This window comes from Coregonus clupeaformis, chromosome 6 (genome assembly GCF_020615455.1).
Source record: "Coregonus clupeaformis isolate EN_2021a chromosome 6, ASM2061545v1, whole genome shotgun sequence".
Classification (NCBI taxonomy): domain Eukaryota; kingdom Metazoa; phylum Chordata; class Actinopteri; order Salmoniformes; family Salmonidae; genus Coregonus; species Coregonus clupeaformis.
In genome coordinates, this window is record NC_059197.1 from 18,555,768 (window position 1) to 18,573,058 (window position 17,291).

Genomic DNA, 17,291 nt, shown 5'->3' on the forward strand with positions numbered 1-17,291 from the left:
CCATCCTGTTAGCAACGCAGGGCAAACCTGTTGTTCTCCATCCTGTTAGCAATGCAGGGCAAACCTGTTGTTCTCCATCCTGTTAGCAGCGCAGGGCAAACCTGTTGTTGTCCATCCTGTTAGCAACGCAGGGCAAACCTGTTGTTGTCTATCCTGTTAGCAACGCAGGGCAAACCTGTTGTTGTCCATCCTGTTAGCAACGCAGGGCAAACCTGTAGTTGTCCATCCTGTTAGCAACACATTGCAAAACTGTTGTTGTCCATCCTGTTAGCAATGCAGGACAAACCTGTTGTTGTCCATCTTATTAGCAACGCAGGGCAAAACTGTTGTTGTCCATCCTGTTTGCAATGCAGGTCAAACCTGTTGTTGTCCATCCTGTTACCAATGCAGGTCAAACCTGTTGTTGTCCATCCTGTTAGCAACGCAGGGCAAACCTGTTGTTGTCCATCCTGTTAGCAACGCAGGGCAAACCTGTTGTTGTCCATCCTGTTAGCAACACATTGCAAAACTGTTGTTGTCCATCCTGTTAGCAATGCAGGGCAAACCTGATGTTGTCCATCCTGTTAGCAACACAGGGCAAACCTGTTGTTGTCCATCCTGTTAGCAATGCATTGCAAACCTGTTGTTGTCCATCCTGTTAGCAATGCAGGGCAAACCTGATGTTGTCCATCCTGTTAGCAATGCAGGGGAAACCTGTTGTTGTCCCTCCTGTTAGCAATGCAGGATCAAACCTGTTTTTGTCCATCCTGTTAGCAATGCAGGGAAAAGCTGTTGTTGTTAATCTTGTTAGCAATGCAGGGCAAACCTGTTTTTGTCAATCATGTTAGCAACGCAGGGCAAACCAGTTGTTGTCCATCCTGTTAGCAACGCAGGGCAAACCTGTTGTTGGTAATCCTGTTAGCAACGCAGGGCAAACCTGCTGTTGTCCATTCTGTTAGCAAAGCAGGGCAAACCTGTTGTTGTCCATCCTGTTGGTAATGCAGGTCAAACCTGTTTTTATTCATCTTGTTAGCAATGCAGGGCAAACCTGTTGTTGTCCATCCTGTTAGCAACGCAGGGCAAACCTTTTGTTGTCCATCCTGTTAGCAACGCAGGGCAAACCTGTTGTTGTCCATCCTGTTAGCAACGCAGGGCAAACCTGTTGTTTTCCATCCTGTTAGCAATGCAGGGCAAACTTGTTGTTGTCCATCCTGTTTGCAATGCAGGTCAAACCTGTTGTTGTTCATCCTGTTACCAATGCAGGTCAAACATGTTATTGTCCATCCTGTTAGCAACGCAGGGCAAACCTGTTGTTGTCCATCCTGTTAGCAACGCAGGGCAAACCTGTTGTTTTCCATCCTGTTAGCAATGCAGGGCAAACTTGTTGTTGTCCATCCTGTTTGCAATGCAGGTCAAACCTGTTTTTGTCCATCCTGTTACCAATGCAGGTCAAACCTGTTGTTGTCCATCCTGTTAGCAACGCAGGGCAAACCTGTTGTTGTCTATCCTGTTAGCAACGCAGGGCAAACCTGTTGTTGTCCATCCTGTTAGCAACACATTGCAAAACTGTTGTTGTCCATCCTGTTAGCAATGCAGGCCAAACCTGTTGTTGTCCATCTTGTTAGCAACGCAGGGCAAAACTGTTGTTGTCCATTCTGTTAGCTATGCAGGGAAACCTGTTGTTGTCCATCCTGTTAGCAACGCAGGGCAAACCTGTTGTTGTCCATCCTTTTAGCAACGCAGGGCAAACCTGTTGTTGTCCATCCTGTTAGCAACGCAGGGCAAACCTGTTGTTTTCTATCCTGTTAGCAATGCAGGGCAAACTTGTTGTTGTCCATCCTGTTTGCAATGCAGGTCAAACCTGTTGTTGTCCATCCTGTTACCAATGCAGGGCAAACATGTTGTTGTCCATCCTGTTATCAATGCAGGATAAACCTGTTGTTGTCCATCCTGTAAGCAACACATTGCAAAACTGTTGTTGTCCATCCTGTTAGCAACGCAGGGCACACCTGTTGTTGTCCATCCTGTTAGCAACGCAGGCCAAACCTGTTTTTGTCCAACCTGTTAGCAAGGCAGGGCAAACCTATTGTTGTCCATCCTGTTAGCAACGCAGGGCAAACCTCATGTTGTCCATCCTGTTAGCAACGCAGGCAAACCTGTTGTTGTCCATCCTTTTAGCAACGCAGGGCAAACCTGTTGTTGTACATCCTGTTAGCAACGCAGGGCAAACCTGTTGTTTTCTATCCTGTTAGCATTGCAGGGCAAACTTGTTGTTGTCCATCCTGTTTGCAATGCAGGTCAAACCTGTTTTTGTCCATCCTGTTACCAATGCAGGTCAAACCTGTTGTTGTCCATCCTGTTAGCAACGCAGGGCAAACCTGTTGTTGTCTATCCTGTTAGCAACGCAGGGCAAACCTGTTGTTGTCCATCCTGTTAGCAACACATTGCAAAACTGTTGTTGTCCATCCTGTTAGCAATGCAGGCCAAACCTGTTGTTGTCCATCTTGTTAGCAACGCAGGGCAAAACTGTTGTTGTCCCTTCTGTTAGCTATGCAGGGAAACCTGTTGTTGTCCATCCTGTTAGCAACGCAGGGCAAACCTGTTGTTGTCCATCCTTTTAGCAACGCAGGGCAAACCTGTTGTTGTCCATCCTGTTAGCAACGCAGGGCAAACCTGTTGTTGTCCATCCTGTTAGCAATGCAGGGCAAACCTGTTGTTGTCCATCCTGTTAGCAACACATTGCAAAACTGTTGTTGTCCATTCTGTTAGCAATGCAGTGCAATCCTGTTGTTGTCCATCCTGTTAGCAACAACACAGGGCAAAACTGTTGTTGTCCATCCTGTTAGCAACGCAGGGCAAGCCTGTTGTTGTCCATCCTGTTAGCAACGCAGGGCAAGCCTGTTGTTGTCCATCTTTTTGCAACGCAGGGCAAACTTGTTGTTGTCCATCCTGTTAGCAACCCAGGTTTAACCTGTTGTTGTCCATCCTTTTAGAAACGCAGGGCAAACCTGTTGTTGTCCATTCTGTTAGCAATGCAGGGCAAACCTGTTGTTGTCCATCCTGTTAGCAAGCATGGCAATCCTGTTGTTGTCCATCCTGTTAACACACAGGGCAAACCTGTTGTTGTCCATCCTGTTAGCAACGCAGGTCAAGCCTGTTGTTGTCCTTCCTGTTAGCAACGCAGGGCAAACCTGTTGTTGTCCATCCTGTTAGCAACACAAGGCAAACCTGTTGTTGTCCATCCTGTTAGCAAAGCATTTCAAACCTGTTGTTGTCCAACCTGTTAGCAATGCAGGTCAAACCTGTCTGTTTTCCATCCTGTTAGCAACGCAGGGCAAACCTGTTGTTGTCCATCCTGTTAGCAACACAAGGCAAACCTGTTGTTGTCCATCCTGTTAGCAATGCATTTCAAACCTGTTGTTGTCCAACCTGTTAGCAACGCAGGTCAAACCTGTTGTTGTCCATCCTGTTAGCAAGCATGGCAAACCTGTTGTTGTCCATCCTGTTAGCAACACAGGGCAAACCTGTTGTTGTCCATCCTGTTAGCAATGCAGGGCAAACCTGTTGTTGTCCATCCTGATAGCAAGCATGGCAAACCTGATGTTGTCCATCCTGTTAGCAACACAGGGCAAACCTGTTGTTGTCCATCCTGTTAGCAATGCATTGCAAACCTGTTGTTGTCCATCCTGTTAGCAATGCAGGGCAAACCTGATGTTGTCCATCCTGTTAGCAATGCAGGGGAAACCTGTTGTTGTCCCTCCTGTTAGCAATGCAGGATCAAACCTGTTGTTGTCATCCTGTTAGCAATGCATGGCAAACCTGTTTTTCTCCATCCTGTTAGCAATGCAGGGAAAAGCTGTTGTTGTTAATCTTGTTAGCAATGTAGGTCAAACCTGTTGTTTTCCATCCTGTTAGCAACACATTGCAAAACTGTTGTTGTCCATCCTGTTAGCAATGCAGGGCAAACCTGTTGTTGTCATCCTGTTTGCAATGCATGGCAAACCTGTTTTTCTCCATCCTGTTAGCAATGCAGGGAAAAGCTGTTGTTGTTAATCTTGTTAGCAATGTAGGTCAAACCTGTTGTTTTCCATCCTGTTAGCAACACATTGCAAAACTGTTGTTGTCCATCCTGTTAGCAATGCAGGGCAAGCCTGTTGTTGTCCATCCTGTTAGCAACGCAGGGCAAGCCTGTTGTTGTCCATCTTTTTTGCAACGCAGGGCAAACTTGTTGTTGTCCATCCTGTTAGCAACCCAGGTTTAACCTGTTGTCGTCCATCCTTTTAGCAACGCAGGGCAAACCTGTTGTTGTCCATTCTGTTAGCAATGCAGGGCAAACCTGTTGTTGTCCATCCTGTTAGCAAGCATGGCAATCCTGTTGTTGTCCATCCTGTTAACAACACAGGGCAAACCTGTTGTTGTCCATCCTGTTAGCAACGCAGGTCAAGCCTGTTGTTGTCCTTCCTGTTAGCAACGCAGGGCAAACCTGTTGTTGTCCATCCTGTTAGCAACACAAGGCAAACCTATTGTTGTCCATCCTGTTAGCAAAGCATTTCAAACCTGTTGTTGTCCAACCTGTTAGCAATGCAGGTCAAACCTGTCTGTTTTCCATCCTGTTAGCAACGCAGGGCAAACCTGTTGTTGTCCATCCTGTTAGCAACACAAGGCAAACCTGTTGTTGTCCATCCTGTTAGCAATGCATTTCAAACCTGTTGTTGTCCAACCTGTTAGCAACGCAGGTCAAACCTGTTGTTGTCCATCCTGTTAGCAAGCATGGCAAACCTGTTGTTGTCCATCCTGTTAGCAACACAGGGCAAACCTGTTGTTGTCCATCCTGTTAGCAATGCAGGGCAAACCTGTTGTTGTCCATCCTGATAGCAAGCATGGCAAACCTGATGTTGTCCATCCTGTTAGCAACACAGGGCAAACCTGGTTTTGTCCATCCTGTTAGCAATGCATTGCAAACCTGTTGTTGTCCATCCTGTTAGCAATGCAGGGCAAACCTGTTGTTGTCCATCTTGTTAGCAACGCAGGGCAAAACTGTTGTTGTCCATCCTGTTAGCTATGCAGGGAAACCTGTTGTTGTCCATCCTGTTAGCAACGCAGGGCAAACCTGTTGTTGTCCATCCTGTTAGCAACGCAGGGCAAACCTGTTGTTGTCCATCCTTTTAGCAACGCAGGGCAAACCTGTTGTTGTCCATCCTGTTAGCAACGCAGGGCAAACCTGTTGTTTTCTATCCTGTTAGCAATGCAGGGCAAACTTGTTGTTGTCCATCCTGTTTGCAATGCAGGTCAAACCTGTTGTTGTCCATCCTGTTACCAATGCATGTCAAACCTGTTGTTGTCCATCCTGTTTGCAACGCAGGGCAAACATGTTGTTGTCCATCCTGTTATCAATGCAGGGTAAACCTGTTGTTGTCCATCCTGTTAGCAACACATTGCAAAACTGTTGTTGTCCATCCTGTTAGCAACGCAGGGCAAACCTGTTGTTGTCCATCCTGTTAGCAACGCAGGCCAAACCTGTTGTTGTCCAACCTGTTAGCAAGGCAGGGCAAACCTGTTGTTGTCCATCCTGTTAGCAACGCAGGGCAAACCTCATGTTGTCCATCCTGTTAGCAACGCAGGGCAAACTTGTTGTTGTCCATCCTGTTAGCAACTTAGGGCAAACCTGTTGTTGCCATCCTGTTATCAATGCAGGGCAAACCTGTTGTTGTCCATCCTGTTAGCAACACATTGCAAAACTGTTGTTGTCCATTCTGTTAGCAATGCAGTGCAATCCTGTTGTTGTCCATCCTGTTAGCAACGCATTGCAAACCTGTTGTTGTCCATCCTGTTAGCAATGCAGGGCAAACCTGTTGTTGTCCATTCTGTTAGCAATGCAGGGCAAACCTGTTGTTGTCCATCCTGTTAGCAAGGCATTGCAAACCTGTTGTTGTCCATCCTGTTAGCAATGCAGGGCAAACCTGTTGTTGTCGTTCCTGTTAGCAACACAAGGCAAACCTGGTGTTGTCCATGCTGTTAGCAACGCAGGCCAAACCTGTTGTTGTCCATCCTGTTAGCAACAACACAGGGCAAAACTGTTTTTGTCCATCCTGTTAGCAACGCAGGGCAAGTCTGTTGTTGTCCATCCTGTTAGCAACGCAGGGCAAGCCTGTTGTTGCCCATCTTTTTGCAATGCAGGGCAAACCTGTTGTTGTCCATCCTGTTAGCAACGCAGGGCAAACCTGTTGTTGTCCATCCTGTTTGCAATGCAGGGCAAACCTGTTGTTGTCCATCCTGTTAGCAAGCATGGCAAACCTGTTGTTGTCCATCCTGTTAGCAACCAAGGTTTAACCTGTTGTTGTCCATCCTTTTAGCAACGCAGGGCAAACCTGTTGTTGTCCATTCTGTTAGCAATGCAGGGCAAACCTTTTGTTGTCCATCCTGTTAGCAACGTAGGTCAAGCCTGTTGTTGTCCATCCTGTTAGCAACGCAGGTCAAGCCTGTTGTTGTCCTTCCTGTTAGCAACGCAGGGGAAAACTGTTGTTGTCCATCCTGTTAGCAACACAAGGCAAACCTGTTGTTGTCCATCCTGTTAGCAATGCATTTCAAACCTGTTGTTGTCCAACCTGTTAGCAACGCAGGTCAAACCTGTTTCTTTTCCATCCTGTTAGCAATGCAGGGCAAACCTGTTGTTGTCCATCCTGTTAGCAAGCATGGCAAACCTGTTGTTGTCCATCCTGTTAGCAACACAGGGCAAACCTGTTGTTGTCCATCCTGTTAGCAATGCAGGGCAAACCTGTTGTTGTCCATCCTGATAGCAAGCATCAATCAATCAATCAATTTTATTTTATATAGCCCTTCTTACATCAGCTAATATCTCGAAGTGCTGTACAGAAACCCAGCCTAAAACCCCAAACAGCTAGTAATGCAGGTGTAGAAGCACGGTGGCTAGGAAAAACTCCCTAGAAAGGCGAAAGCCTAGGAAGAAACCTAGAGAGGAACCAGGCTATGAGGGGTGGCCAGTCCTCTTCTGGCTGTGCCGGGTGGAGATTATAACAGAACCATGCCAAGATGTTCAAAAATGTTCATAAGTGACAAGCATGGTCAAATAATAATCAGGAATAAATATCAGTTGGCTTTTCATAGCCGATCATTAAGAGTTGAAAACAGCAGGTCTGGGACAGGTAGGGGTTCCATAACCGCAGGCAGAACAGTTGAAACTGGAATAGCAGCAAGGCCAGGCGGACTGGGGACAGCAAGGAGTCACCACGGCCGGTAGTCCCGACGTATGGTCCTAGGGCTCAGGTCTCTCAGTTGGCTTTTCATAGCCGATCATTAAAGAGTTGAAAACAGCAGGTCTGGGACAGGTAGGGGTTTCGTAGCCGCAGGCAGAACAGTTGAAACTGGAATAGCAGCAAGGCCAGGCGGACTGGGGACAGCAAGGTGTCATCATGCCCGGTAGTCCTGACGTATGGTCCTAGGGCTCAGGTTCTCAGAGAGAAAGAGAGAACGAGAGAATTAGAGAGAGCATACTTAAATTCACACAGGACACTGGATAAGACAGGAGAAGTACTCCAGGTATAACCAACTAACCCCAGCCCCCCGACACATAAACTACTGCAGCATAAATACTGGAGGCTGAGACAGGAGCGGTCCGGAGACACTGTGGCCCCATCCGAAGAAACCCCCGGACAGGGCCAAACAGGAAGGATATAACCCCACCCACTCCGCCAAAGCACAGCCCCCGCACCACTAGAGGGATATCCCCAACCACCAACTTACAATCCTGAGACAAGGCCGAGTATAGCCCACAGAGGTCTCCACCACAGCACAAACCAAGGGGGGCGCCAACCCAGACAGGAAGATCACGTCAGTAACTCAACCCACTCAAGTGACGCACCCCTCCCAGGGACGGCATGAAAGAGCACCAGCAAGCCAGTGACTCAGCCCCTGCAACAGGGTTAGAGGCAGAGAACCCCAGTGGAGAGGGGAACCGGCCCGGCAGAGACAGCAAGGGCTGTTCGTTGCTCCAGCCTTTCCGTTCACCTTCACACTCCTGGGCCAGACTACACTCAATCATATGACCTACTGAAGAGATAAGTCTTCAGTAAAGACTTAAAGGTTGAGACCGAGTCTGCGTCTCTCACATGGGTAGGCAGACTGTTCCATAAAAATGGAGATCTATAGGAGAAAGCCCTGCCTCCCGCTGTTTGCTTAGAAATTCTAGGGACAATTAGGAGGCCTGCGTCTTGTGACCGTAGCGTACGTATTGGTATGTACGGCAGGACCAACTCGGAAAGATAGGTAGGAGCAAGCCCATGTAACGCTTTATAGGTTAACAGTAAAACCTTGAAATCAGCCCTTGCCTTAACAGGAAGCCAGTGTAGGGAAGCTAGCACTGGAGTAATATGATCAAATTTCTTGGTTCTAGTCAGGATTCTAGCAGCCGTATTTAGCACTAACTGAAGTTTATTTAGTGCTTTATCCGGGTAGCCGGAAAATAGAGCATTGCAGTAGTCTAACCTAGAAGTAACAAATGCATGGATTAATTTTTCTGCATCATTTTTGGACAGAAAATTTCTGATTTTTGCAATGTTACGTAGATGGAAAAAAGCTGTCCTTGAAACAGTCTTGATATGTTCGTCAAAGAGAGATCAGGGTCAAGAGTAACACCGAGGTCCTTCACAGTTTTATTTGAGACGACTTTACAACCATCTAGATGAATTGTCAGATTTAACAGAAGATCTCTTTGTTTCTTGGGACCTAGAACAAGCATCTCTGTTTTGTCCGAGTTTAAAAGTAAAAAGTTTTCAGCCATCCACTTCCTTATGTCTGAAACACAGGCTTCTAGCGAGGGCAATTTTGGGGCTTCACCATGTTTCATTGAAATGTACAGCTGTGTGTCATCCGCATAGCAGTGAAAGTTAACATTATGTTTTCGAATAACATCCCCAAGAGGTAAAATATATAGTGAAAACAATAGTGGTCCTAAAACGGAACCTTGAGGAACACCGAAATGTACAGTTGATTTGTCGGAGGACAGACCATTCACAGAGACAAACTGATATCTTTCCGACAGGTAGGATCTAAACCAGGCCAGAACTTGTCCGTGTAGACCAATTTGGGTTTCCAGTCTCTCCAAAAGAATGTGGTGATCGATGGTGTCAAAGGCAGCACTAAGGTCTAGTAGCACGAGGACAGATGCAGAGCCTCGGTCTGACGCCATTAAAAGGTCATTTACCACCTTCACAAGTGCAGTCTCAGTGCTATGATGGGGTCTAAAACCAGACTGAAGCATTTCGTATACATTGTTTGTCTTCAGAAAGGCAGTGAGGTTGCTGCGCAACAGCTTTTTCTAAAATTTTTGAGAGGAATGGAAGATTCGATATAGGCCGATAGTTTTTTATATTTTCCGGGTCAAGGTTTGGCTTTTTCAAGAGAGGCTTTATCACTGCCACTTTTAGTGAGTTTGGTACACATCCGGTGGATAGAGAGCTGTTTATTATGTTCAACATAGGAGGGCCAAGCACAGGAAGCAGCTCCTTCAGCAGTTTAGTAGGAATAGGATCCAGTATGCAGCTTGAAGGTTTAGAGGCCATGATTATTTTCATCATTGTGTCAAGAGATATAGTACTAAAACACTTAAGTGTCTCTCCCGATCCCAGGCCCTCGCAGAGTCTGTGCAGATCCAGGACAGCTAAGCCCTGGAGGAATACGCAGATTCAAAGAGGAGTCCGTAATTTGCTTTCTAATGGTCATGATCTTTTCCTCAAAGAAGTTCATGAATTTATCACTGCTGAAGTGAAAGCCATCCTCTCTTGGGGAATGCTGCTTTTTAGTTAGCTTTGCAACAGTATCAAAAAGAAATTTTGGATTGTTCTTATTTTCCTCAATTAAGTTGGAAAAGTAGGATGATCGAGCAGCAGTGAGGGCTCTTCGGTACTGCACGGTACTGTCTTTCCAAGCTAGTCGGAAGACTTCCAGTTTGGTGTGGCGCCATTTCCGTTCCAATTTCCTGGAAGCTTGCTTCAAAGCTCGGGTATTTTCTGTATACCAGGGAGCTAGTTTCTTATGACAAATGTTTTTCGTTTTTAGGGTGCAACTGCATCTAGGGTATTGCGCAAGGTTAAATTGAGTTCCTCAGTTAAGTGGTTAACTGATTTTTGTCCTCTGACGTCCTTGGGTAGGCAGAAGGAGTCTGGAAGGGCATCAATGAATTTTTGTGTTGTTTGAGAATTTATAGCACGACTTTTGATGCTCCTTGGTTGGGGTCTGAGCAGATTATTTGTTGCGATTGCAAATGTAATAAAATGGTGGTCCGATAGTCCAGGATTTTGTGGAAAAACATTAAGATCTACAACATTTATTCCATGGGACAAAACTAGGTCCAGAGTATGACTGTGGCAGTGAGTAGGTCCAGAGACATGTTGGACAAAACCCACTGAGTCGATAATGGCTCCGAAAGACTTTTGGAGTGGGTCTGTGGACTTCTCCATGTGAATATTAAAATCACCAAAAATTAGAATATGATCTGCTATGACTACAAGGTCTGATAGGAATTCAGGAAACTCAGAGAGGAACGCTGTATATGGCCCAGGAGGCCTGTAAACAGTAGCTATAAAAAGTGATTGAGTAGGCTGCATAGATTTCATGACTAGAAGCTCAAAAGATGAAAACGCCATTTTTTTTTTTGTAAATTGAAATTTGCTATCGTAAATGTTAGCAACACCTCCGCCTTTGCGGGATGCACGGGGAATATGGTCACTAGTGTAACCAGGAGGTGAGGCCTCATTTAACACAGCAAATTCATCAGGCTTAAGCCATGTTTCAGTCAGGCCAATCACATCGAGATGTTGTCCATCCTGTTAGCAACACAGGGCAAACCTTTTGTTGTCCATCCTGTTAGCTATGCAGGGAAACCTGTTGTTGTCCATCCTGTTAGCAACGCAGGGCAAACCTGTTGTTGTCCATCCTGTTAGCAATGCAGGGCAAACCTGTTGTTGTCCATCCTTTTAGCAACGCAGGGCAAACCTGTTGTTGTCCATCCTGTTAGCAACGCAGGGCAAACCTGTTGTTTTCTATCCTGTTAGCAATGCAGGGCAAACTTGTTGTTGTCCATCCTGTTTGCAATGCAGGTCAAACCTGTTGTTGTCCATCCTGTTACCAATGCATGTCAAACCTGTTGTTGTCCATCCTGTTTGCAACGCAGGGCAAACATGTTGTTGTCCATCCTGTTATCAATGCAGGGTAAACCTGTTGTTGTCCATCCTGTTAGCAACACATTGCAAAACTGTTGTTGTCCATCCTGTTAGCAACGCAGGGCAAACCTGTTGTTGTCCATCCTGTTAGCAACGCAGGCCAAACCTGTTGTTGTCCAACCTGTTAGCAAGGCAGGGCAAACCTGTTGTTGTCCATCCTGTTAGCAACGCAGGGCAAACCTCATGTTGTCCATCCTGTTAGCAACGCAGGGCAAACTTGTTGTTGTCCATCCTGTTAGCAACTTAGGGCAAACCTGTTGTTGCCATCCTGTTATCAATGCAGGGCAAACCTGTTGTTGTCCATCCTGTTAGCAACACATTGCAAAACTGTTGTTGTCCATTCTGTTAGCAATGCAGTGCAATCCTGTTGTTGTCCATCCTGTTAGCAACGCATTGCAAACCTGTTGTTGTCCATCCTATTAGCAATGCAGGGCAAACCTGTTGTTGTCCATTCTGTTAGCAATGCAGGGCAAACCTGTTGTTGTCCATCCTGTTAGCAAGGCATTGCAAACCTGTTGTTGTCCATCCTGTTAGCAATGCAGGGCAAACCTGTTGTTGTCGTTCCTGTTAGCAACACAAGGCAAACCTGGTGTTGTCCATGCTGTTAGCAACGCAGGCCAAACCTGTTGTTGTCCATCCTGTTAGCAACAACACAGGGCAAAACTGTTGTTGTCCATCCTGTTAGCAACGCAGGGCAAGCCTGTTGTTGTCCATCCTGTTAGCAACGCAGGGCAAGCCTGTTGTTGCCCATCTTTTTGCAATGCAGGGCAAACCTGTTGTTGTCCATCCTGTTAGCAACGCAGGGCAAACCTGTTGTTGTCCATCCTGTTTGCAATGCAGGGCAAACCTGTTGTTGTCCATCCTGTTAGCAAGCATGGCAAACCTGTTGTTGTCCATCCTGTTAGCAACCCAGGTTTAACCTGTTGTTGTCCATCCTTTTAGCAATGCAGGGCAAACCTGTTGTTGTCCATTCTGTTAGCAATGCAGGGCAATGCTTTTGTTGTCCATCCTGTTAGCAACGTAGGTCAAGCCTGTTGTTGTCAATCCTGTTAGCAACGCAGGTCAAGCCTGTTGTTGTCCTTCCTGTTAGCAACGCAGGGCAAAACTGTTGTTGTCCATCCTGTTAGCAACACAAGGCAAACCTGTTGTTGTCCATCCTGTTAGCAATGCATTTCAAACCTGTTGTTGTCCAACCTGTTAGCAACGCAGGTCAAACCTGTTTCTTTTCCATCCTGTTAGCAATGCAGGGCAAACCTGTTGTTGTCCATCCTGTTAGCAAGCATGGCAAACCTGTTGTTGTCCATCCTGTTAGCAACACAGGGCAAACCTGTTGTTGTCCATCCTGTTAGCAATGCAGGGCAAACCTGTTGTTGTCCATCCTGATAGCAAGCATGGCAAACCTGATGTTGTCCATCCTGTTAGCAACACAGGGCAAACCTGTTGTTGTCCATCCTGTTATCAATGCATGGCAAACCTGTTTTTCTCCATCCTGTTAGCAATGCAGGGCAAACCTGTTGTTGTCCATCCTGTTAGCAAGCATGGCAAACCTGTTGTTGTCCATCCTGTTAGCAACACAGGGCAAACCTGTTGTTGTCCATCCTGTTAGCAATGCAGGGCAAACCTGTTGTTGTCCATCCTGATAGCAAGCATGGCAAACCTGATGTTGTCCATCCTGTTAGCAACACAGGGCAAACCTGTTGTTGTCCATCCTGTTATCAATGCATGGCAAACCTGTTTTTCTCCATCCTGTTAGCAATGCAGGGCAAACCTGTTGTTGTCCATCCTGTTAGCAAGCATGGCAAACCTGTTGTTGTCCATCCTGTTAGCAACACAGGGCAAACCTGTTGTTGTCCATCCTGTTAGCAATGCAGGGCAAACCTGTTGTTGTCCATCCTGATAGCAAGCATGGCAAACCTGATGTTATCCATCCTGTTAGCAACACAGGGCAAACCTGTTGTTGTCCATCCTGTTAGCAATGCATTGTAAACCTGTTGTTGTCCATCCTGTTAGCAATGCAGGTCAAACCTGATGTTGCCCATCCTGTTAGCAATGCAGGGGAAACCTGTTGTTGTCCCTCCTGTTAGCAATGCAGGATCAAACCTGTTGTTGTCCATCCTGTTAGCAATGCATGGCAAACCTGTTTTTCTCCATCCTGTTAGCAATGCAGGGAAAAGCTGTTGTTGTTAATCTTGTTAGCAATGCAGGGCAAACCTGTTTTTGTCCATCCTGTTAGCAACGCAGGGCAAACCAGTTGATGTCCATCCTGTTAGCAACACAGGGCAAACCTGTTGTTGTCCATCCTGTTAGCAACACAGGGGAAACCTGTTGTTGTCCATCCTGTTAGCAATGCAGGACAAACCTGTTGTTATCCATCCTGTTAGCAACGCATTGCAAACCTGTTTTTGTCCATCCTGTTAGCAACGCAGGGCAAACCTGTTGTAGTCCATCCTGTTATCAACGCAGGTTAAACCTGTTGTTGTCCATCCTGTTAGCAACATATTGCAAACCTGTTGTTGTCCATCCTGTTAGCCACGCAGGGAAAACCTGTTTTTGTCCATCCTGTTAGCAACACAGGGCAAACCTGTTGTTTTCCATCCTGTTAGCAATGCAGGGCAAACCTGTTGTTGTCCATCCTGTTAATAATGCAGGTCAAACCTGTTTTTGTCCATCCTGTTAGCAACACAGGTCAAACCTGTTGTTGTCCATCCTGTTAGCAACGCAGGGCAAACATGTTGTTGTCCATCCTGTTAGCAATGCAGGTTAAACCTGTTGTTTTCCATCGTGTTAGCAACGCAGGGCAAACTTGTTGTTGTCCTTCGTGTTAGCAATGCAGTGCACACCTGTTGTTGTTCATCATGTTAGCAACGCAGGGCAAACATGTTGTTGTCCATCCTGTTAGCAATGCAGGTTAAACCTGTTGTTTTCCATCGTGTTAGCAACACAGGGGAAACCTGTTGTTGTCCATCGTGTTAGCAACGCAGGGCAAACCTTTTTGTTGTTCATCCTCTTAGCAACACAGGGCAAACCTCTTGTTGTCCATCTTGTTAGCAATGCAGGTTAAACCTGTTGTTTTCCATCGTGTTAGCAACGCAGGGCAAACCTGTTGTTGTTCATCCTGTTATCAACGCAGGGCAAACCTGTTGTTGTCCATCCTGTTAGGAATGCAGGGCAAACCTGTAAAAAAAAAAGAACCGAAATATAAAAAGACATAAATAAAAATGATTTTTATAGGCAATAAGTCTAAATGCAAATTTTAACGCACGCTGTTTGTGTCCTCTTTTTTGAACACTGATAGTAATTTTGAATACCTCAATAAACACATTTGGCGGAGTGAGTAAGAATACCACAGATGTAATCAGTATAAAGGTAGTCCTCTAAATCCATACCTTTACCTTGCCGAAGAGAGTGAGAATCCTGCCACAGGTATCGGCCAAATCATTTTTGTCTAAAACACTCTGCCATCATTTATTGCCTGACATAATTATCCTTAATTTGATGTCAACTATGATGAGGTAAGATGATCACGTGATCATCAACCAGTGGCGGTCGGTACCGTTTATTTCTATTGCAGCATATTGGATGACTGTCATTCATATTCCATTCACCCAGTTCAATGTAACAGCGATAGGTTTAGTCTACTACATTTACATTTGCATTTACATAATTTAGCAGACGCTCTTATCCAGAGCGACTTACAAATTGGTGCATTCAACTTATGATAGCCAGTGGGACAACCACCTTTTTTTATGGGGGGTGGGGGAAGAAGGATTACTTTATACTATTCCAGGTATTCCTTAAAGAGGTAGGGTTTCAAGTGTCTCCGGAAGGTGGTCAGTGACTCCGCTGTTCTGGCGTCGTGGGGGAGCTTGTTCCACCATTGGGGTGCCAGAGCAGCGAATAGCTTTGACTGGGCTGAGCGGGAACTGTGTTTCCGTAGAGGTAGGGGAGCTAGCAGGCCAGAGGTGGATGAACGTAGTGCCCTCGTTTGGGTGTAGGGTCTGATCAGAGCCTGAAGGTAAGGAGGTGCCGTTCCCCTCACAGCTCCGTAGGCAAGCACCATGGTCTTGTAGTAGATGCGAGCCTCAACTGGAAGCCAGTGGAGTGTGTGGAGGAGCGGGGTGACATGAGAGAACTTGGGAAGGTTGAACACCAGATGGGTTGCAGCGTTCTGGATAAGTTCTACAACTTATCCAGAACGCTGCAACCCATCTGGTGTTCAACCTTCCCAAGTCTTCAACCTTCCCAAGGGTTTAATGGCACAGGCAGGGAGCCCAGCCAACAGCGAGTTGCAGTAATCCAGACGGGAGATGACAAGTGCCTGGATTAGGACCTGTGCCGCTTTCTGTGTAAGGTAGGGTCGTACTATGCGAATGTTGTAGAGCATGAACCTGCAGGATCGGGTCACCGCTTTTATGTTAGCGGAGAACGACAGGGTTTTGTCCAGGGTCATGCCAAGGTTCTTTGCACTCTGGGAGGAGGATACAACGGAGTTGTCAACCGTGATGGCGTGATCATGGAACGGGCAGTTCTTCCCCGGGAGGAAGAGCAGCTCCGTCTTGCCGAGGATCAGCTTGAGGTGGTGATCCGACATCCACACTGATATGTCTGCCAGACATGCAAAGATGCGTATCACCACCTGGTTATCAGAAGGGGGAAAGGAGAAAATTAATTGTGTGTCGTCTGCGTAGCAGTGATAGGAGAGACCATGTGAGGATATGACAGAGCCAAGTGACTTGGTGTATAGAGAGAATAGGAGAGGGCCTAGAACTGAGCCCTGGGGGACACCAGTGGTGAGAGCATGTGGTGCGGAGACAGATTCTCGCCACGCCACCTGGTAGGAGCGACCTGTCAGGTAGGACGCAATCCAAGAGTGAGCAGCACCGGAGATGCCCAACTCGGAGATGGTGGAGAGGAGGATCTGATGGTTCACAGTATCAAAGGCAGCAGATAGGTCTAGAAGGATAAGAGCAGAGGAGAGAGAGTTAGCTTTAGCAGTGTGTGACACAGAGAAGAGCAGTCTCAGTTGAATGACCAGTCTTGAAACCTGACTGGTTTGGATCAAGAAGGTCATTCTGAGAGAGATAGCAGGAGAGTTGGCTAGAGACGGCACGTTCAAGAGTTTTGGAGAGAAAAGAAAGGGATACTGGTCTGTAGTTGTTGACATCGGAGGGATCGAGTGTAGGTTTTTTGAGGAGGGGTGCAACTCTCGCTCTCTTGAAGACGAAAGGGACATGGCCAGCGGTCAAGGATGAGTTGATGAGCGAGTTGAGGTAAGGGAGAAGGTCTCCAGAAATGGTCTGGAGAAGAGAGGAGGGGATAGGGTCAAGCGGGCAGGTTGTTGGGCGGCCGGCCGTCACAAGTCGCAAGATTTCATCTGGAGAGAGAGGGGAGAAAGAAGTCAAAGCATAGGGTAGGGCAGTGTGAGCAGGACCAGCGGTGTCATTTGACATAATAAATGAGGATCGGATGTCGTCAACCTTCTTTTCAAAATGGTTGACGAAGTCATCCACAGAGAGGGATGAGGGAGGGGGAGGAGGAAGGGGATTCAGCAGGGAGGAGAAGGTGGCAAAGAGCTTCCTAGGGTTAGAGGCAGATGCTTGAAATTTAGAGTGGTAGAAAGTGGCTTTAGCAGCGGAAACAGAGGAAGAGAATGTACTCACATTTTCCCTATACCCATCGTAAGGTTGCTACAACCTAGCCTATGAATGAAAGTTTACAACGTAGGTGCACAGGTCAAGAGAAAAATTAGTGTTATCAAGGTGATAGACAGTGACACATTCAATACACATTGGTGCAGCTGGCTTCCGGGTTAAGCGAGCAGTGTGTCAAGAAGCAGTGTAGTTTGGCAGGGTCGTGTTTTGGAGGACGCATGGCTCTCGACCTTCGCCTCTCCCGAGTCCGTACGGGAGTTGCAGCGATGGGACAAGACTGTAACTACCAATTGGATATCGTATAAAAGGGGTAAAAGTAACCCTGCTGTAGGTCAGCATGTGTCTGAGAGACTGTACATTGGTTGCTGCGTTCAATCTTTACGGTACGTAGATATGCAACAGTAAACCAAGTTATGCTGTTTAA